Raw genomic sequence first — 6,000 nt, forward strand, 5'->3', positions numbered from 1 at the left:
ATTCTCTCCCGTAGCTCTTCGTTGTTCGAAACCGTTTTATAGTAGACGTAGCCTTTAATAAAGCCCCACAAAAAGAGGTCAATTTTCCGTCACGTAGGTTATGAGATCGATCAATATTAAATACCCTGTATACTCAAAAACGACAAATAGTATATATAGTGACCAAACTGCTCTAGTTTTAAAATTAAAAATTATGATTTTTATCATTTCATTTTAAATTTGGTTTATTTACCACTTTCTTACTTTAAATCTAACTTTTTAAAAAATTCTCAAGTTTGGTAAAGGTGTGAATTAACTTTGCGGGAACGTATGCACGTACACCTTGTTAAGTCTTTGCACGTTGGGATTTCTGCACTTAATTCCATTTTCATCGAAAACGAAAAGTGGTAGAGCAATGAAACTATTTGCATGGTTATTGTTTTAGAAATATCTATCACGCGCAATATTCTTCGCTCGGATAAAAGCGCCCCTTTCGCGGGAATCGCAAAATGTCAATTTTGAAAACTTTATAAATATGGGTGCTACGCCACTGGAACTTGAATTTTGGGATTCTTAAGGGTCGATTCATTCTAAGTTTTATTCAAAGCCCTCTACGAGGAACCGTTGACGATACATTTTATTTAGAAATATATGGTTCAATTCCGGAAATTGTAATTGGCAGATTTAACCATTGTTGTCAAATAAGCGAAACATCCACAGCGTTTAAGCCACTATCAAAATATTAACTATAAAAGCTACAGCCATGTTGCGACTAGCGAATATGGAAATGGCGCACTAAAGTTAATGTTATAGCTAAGAGAACAGTGTGACAGAATTGATAGCCCGGTGTACCTAGTAACAGAGACCATACCACCGGAGGCCTATCATCATAGTGCCCTACGCCAGCGTCCACCTAGCCCGGACAAGTGACAAATCCAGCATGGGTAGCAGTACCCTACTACTGATGGTCGCACCTTGGACGCAAGCCACTCAACCCGGCAGAAGAAGCAGCAATAGGTGGACCAATCCCCACTTCGCACACAGCAGTGGGATTAAGAGTCGATGCTTTAGCAACTCCAGCCGACACCCCACCTACACAGGTAAGGGGTCGAACCCTTCGGAGAGAGCTCCTAAAGGGGAACGATGAGCACACAGCAGTCCAAGTAACCCGGTACAGCTGGCACCGGAGATCCCGGTGTGGCTCCCAAAGGTAACAGGACCGCCATACCCTCATACGGAGGCCCGCCGCCCCACAGCAGGCTACCCAATGGGAGCACTTTTATTTAGGACAGAAAGGATTTTTAAAATTGGTAAATGAAAGCGTCAAATGGGATAAGTTTGTTTCGTACTCCGCCACACATTTTTGGGCGCTTTAAATACGGTGACAATAGAAGTAGGGTTTTGATAATAATAATAATAATCAGCTAAGTTAATACCCAAGGCACCACCTTAGGCCTAAGTCATCAAGCGACTTTTGAAGCCATTAATTCAGGTGGCCGGGTTACAATGCGTAGGAGGGTGGTGGCAAGCCCTGCATGCCACGAGATCGAGCCAACAGCTCCCTACACTAACTATTACCGTTAATCTCGACAAGTTTTTATGGAAGGGGAAACCGAAGAACTCGGGGGAAAACCCCTTAAACCAGTGGGGATAGAACTTGCAAACTCAACGCAGAAGGAGTTATTCCGAGTTTTCACCCAGTGCCACAAGCTGGGATCGAACCCGGCTCCTCTTGCTGCGAGGCGAAAGTGCTAACCACTCCGCCACCCCACTTATACTTTTAGGGTAACTGAACGAAGAGTAGTCTGCTGAACCACCAAACTGCATCAGAATTTTTAGCCTCAGGGTCATTCCATGGCAAATCAATCAAAAATTTTTAATTTGTCGACCCTCCCATCTTAGATTTCATTGAAATTTCGTATGTAAGGTCGATTTCCCAGTTTTTATTATTGTACGATTAGCAGATTTCGAGATATTCGATACCAAAATTTGCTAAAAATAGTAAAAAATGACGTTGACCCATGAACATAAAAATTTATATTTTGTCAAATAATAGTCCGATATTAACGGGATCAAGTTTATTTTAAAGGCATTTTTAGGTACTCTTTGTTTAAAAAAAATAAAATTATATTCTGATCCGTTCTAATATTAAAATGCAGTTAAAACATTTGATCTGTCAATTTAAAAAAAATATTTTTTTTTTTCGAATTCCCCATATGTGATTTAGTAAAAAATGCTTAAATCTCAAGGTACTATTTTTAGTTTTCGAGAGTAGAGAATAACTAAATATGAACCCTTTTTTCCAAGATGGCCGCCAAGATGGCCACCAAAACAACCCCCCCACACCCCAAAAATATTTTCAAAAATTAAAAAATTTTTGTCCTTGGAAAAATCGAAAATATTTTTGTTTTCAAATTTCACCTTGAAGATAATCTTTGACCTCGACGCCTGACACCTGTACACAACCACTAAGCCTCGGTCTATCAAATCAACAAGTTTGGTCACGATCGGACAAGGTCGAACCGAGATATCGGCGGTAATATGTGACCCCACCAAATACTTACGTTAATTTACTTTTGGTGTCATTTTTTCGTTTTTTTCGTTTTTTCGCCGTTTAAAATGCTAATTAGTTATTTGCGAGATGGGGAAACGAATTCGCGACCTTCGCTTTATACCCTTGGCAACTTTTGGCCACAGCCAATCACGTGATATCCTACTTACCCCTGTTGAAAATTAAACTTTATTTACTTTTTGGAAATAAATAAATAAACAATCAATACATAGTTTGCATCCCTACGTCATCAATGACGCAGTTCCAAGTATAGATATAAGAACCAAGAATAAATATTTAATTTGAGCTAGAATGAACTATGCCGCCATTTTGCCGGTGTAGATTTCTTAGTAAAACGGGAGGGTTAACAGTTTCAATCGTCTGTTTGCGGATTTTAATTATTTTCAAATGATTAAGAAATTAGTTTCACGTTAAAAATGGTTATCTGCCTGGTTAAAAATTGTTCGAGTAGTTCAATTACCAAGGGAGAGCGAAAATTGTTTATTTTATTCGATAGCGAAGGTAATTGTAAAAAGGATGACTGCAAAGGCCTAACTTTGATAAGCTTTGTCAACTTCTTTTCGTAGATATTTCTGTCGTAATTTGATATTTTATTTAAATAACCCGGCCTTAGAATCTTATCTGACTTTGTTTAGGGCCCATTTAAAATTTTAAAGCATAAATCTAATTAGTTTTGTAGCTTTGACGAGATTACCAACAAAATGGCTACCTATTTAGTAGCTACGCGCGAAATGGTTTGAATTTTTGATCGCCCTCCCAGTTTCCTTGGAGACCATAGGCCCCTCCCTTCGGTGCAAACTATGTATACACATTTTAAAACAAATTACAATGGGGCTGGTCAATATCCGCCCGAGATATAGCCCCTTTGTATAACCCCGGTCGAAATAAAATACAATTTAACTTACACCTGTCGAAATAAAATACACATTTTAAAACAAATTACAATGGGGCTGGTCAATATCCGCCCGAGATATAGCCCCTTATGTATAACCCCGGTCGAAATAAAATACAATTTAACTTACCCCTGTCGAAATAAAATACACATTTTAAAACAAATTACAATGGGGCTGGTCAATATCCGCCCAATAACTTATGTTTTACCCCTGTTGAAATGAAACTTTATTTACTTTTGGAGATAAATAAATAATACAATAACGACATAATAAACAATCAATACATATTTTAAAAACACAACAAATTACAATGAATAAAAGCGGTATTTATTTAAGTAATTGTTTATTTTTATTTAAATAATAGGCTTATTCACTTTCAATTATTTAAACATTTTGCAATTTTTATTAAACTATTAGTTATTTAAATAAATATTGAAATATAGCCGAGCTTATTTTATTCATGGATTAATCTACTGCCGAGCACTAACTTTTGCAACTCGAAAGACTATAATTTTACACAAATGGATGACTGGTTAATTTTTAATAGTAAAATAATATATTCTAAAGTTGGAAAATCATTTTTAAGTTACATAATCAATAAAAATTCCAAAAACCATTTATTGAAAATAAATAAAAAATAATAATAATTAAATTAAAAATAGCAACATTGTCAATAGAATTTTCTCTGACTATACACAGTGAACGAACGGGTGTTTAACGGTGGCTAAATTAAAACAACATTAAGTTTAATAATTTTAATTATTTTCAAAATTAAACATTACTTACTTTGATTTATAAGTTTATTTTTCTGATGAACAAAGTTACCAGAAACACGCAAAGCCATCGTACAAGACACGGTATATGAAATTCTGCCGGATTGCGAGCTATAACTGGTTCAACATTCTAAAACTGATTTTATAACCACACCCTAATTATCGTCATGCGTAGAATTTATCAACTCATTACAACCTTGTAAAACTAGTTTGGATTTTTCAACAATTTTCTAACAAACGATAAAATTATAAACGCAGATCACGTTTCACAAGGAAACATTCAACAGAGCCAGTGAGAAGAAAAAACTGGTTTTTACAAACAACCGCTAGATATTAATAAAATATCAATTAATAAATCCTCTAATTTGAAAAAAATTGTAAATAAAAATGAATGGTTTTAGAAACAAAGCTTATTGACAATTTACTTTTTGAAGATAATTGTTTATATTACTTAACAACTATTAATAATAATAGTAATAATAATAATAATACTTCTTTCGCAAAAGACTAAATGTATTGGCTACCAGGATATTGCAATAAATAAGATAAAAAAATTTACACCAATAAAATTATTTTTTAAACAATTGCAAATTAAATTATAAAATTAATAAGCATTTTAAAAATAAGACAATCTCAAAATATGTACAAACTAGCCTATTTAATTAAGAGATAATTAGTAATATGAAAAAAATTAAAGGTTGTAAAAATAGAACATTAAAAAAATTATAAATATTATAAGGATACAATTAAATATATTTATATTTACCTTAATCCGTAGAAGATATTTCTTTACTACGAAATTAGGTATCAGGTTTGAAATTCGGGCTAAAACTTGTAATTGTTAATTAGTATAATTAAATAAATATAATGATAAATATTAACTAACAAATTATTTGATATTATGATGTTGTAATGTGTTTACGTTGTTAAAAGAGCGGTTTTTATGCTGAATTTCCCTACACATTTGAACAACAGCATCATTGCTAATAATGGAATGGATTTGGTTTTGAATATAAAAATGTTTTTAAATTTAATTGTTTTCTTAATTTTACATTAACTGTGGAATTCAAAATAGAAATATTAATTGCAGAAGCATGTTCCTTAAAAAAGAGGATATTTAAATCTATTTTTTTAATTTTAAACCTTAATTAACGTGTCATTATTAATTCTGTTTAATTCACAATGAGCTTCTGATTTGATCTGTCTGTTTTAAAATTTAAATATTCAGTTTTTCATGTTTGCAGATTGAATTTCGTCAAATAAAATTAAAAAAATACTGGTAGAGATAAAAATATTAAATTAAAATTGATAAAAAGTAAATTAAATCTTATAAAGAATCTGGAGACTTTAGTTGATTGAAGAGTAGGTTGGTTTCTTCGTAGTACACCTCTGACAGGTGGCTCAAAAGTTCTTCCTCTTCTAGCAAAACGTATTCAATTAATATTTCACACATGTTTTCAATATTAATATAAAATTACTCTTTCGTGTTTATAATTTCAATTCTTAAATTACACAACTTAACAATAAAGAACCGATATCATATTAGTGTTCTTTTCGGAAATGTGGTACTGTAGAACTCAGGATTAAACTTTTTAAAGGCTTAGACTACACTACAGTAAAACCCAAAATTTATTAATAGGGCGTGAATCACCAGATATTATCTATCACACAGATAACACTTCTATTTTTTCGAGTTAAAAGTATAAGAAATAAAAGGTAATTGCCATGGTACATACATACGTCTTATTTTATTTATTATTTATTTATTTATGGTTATTTACTG

The sequence above is a fragment of the Leiobunum rupestre genome, chromosome 2 (genome assembly GCF_980474605.1).
Source record: "Leiobunum rupestre chromosome 2, qqLeiRupe1.1.hap1, whole genome shotgun sequence".
Taxonomy (NCBI): domain Eukaryota; kingdom Metazoa; phylum Arthropoda; class Arachnida; order Opiliones; family Sclerosomatidae; genus Leiobunum; species Leiobunum rupestre.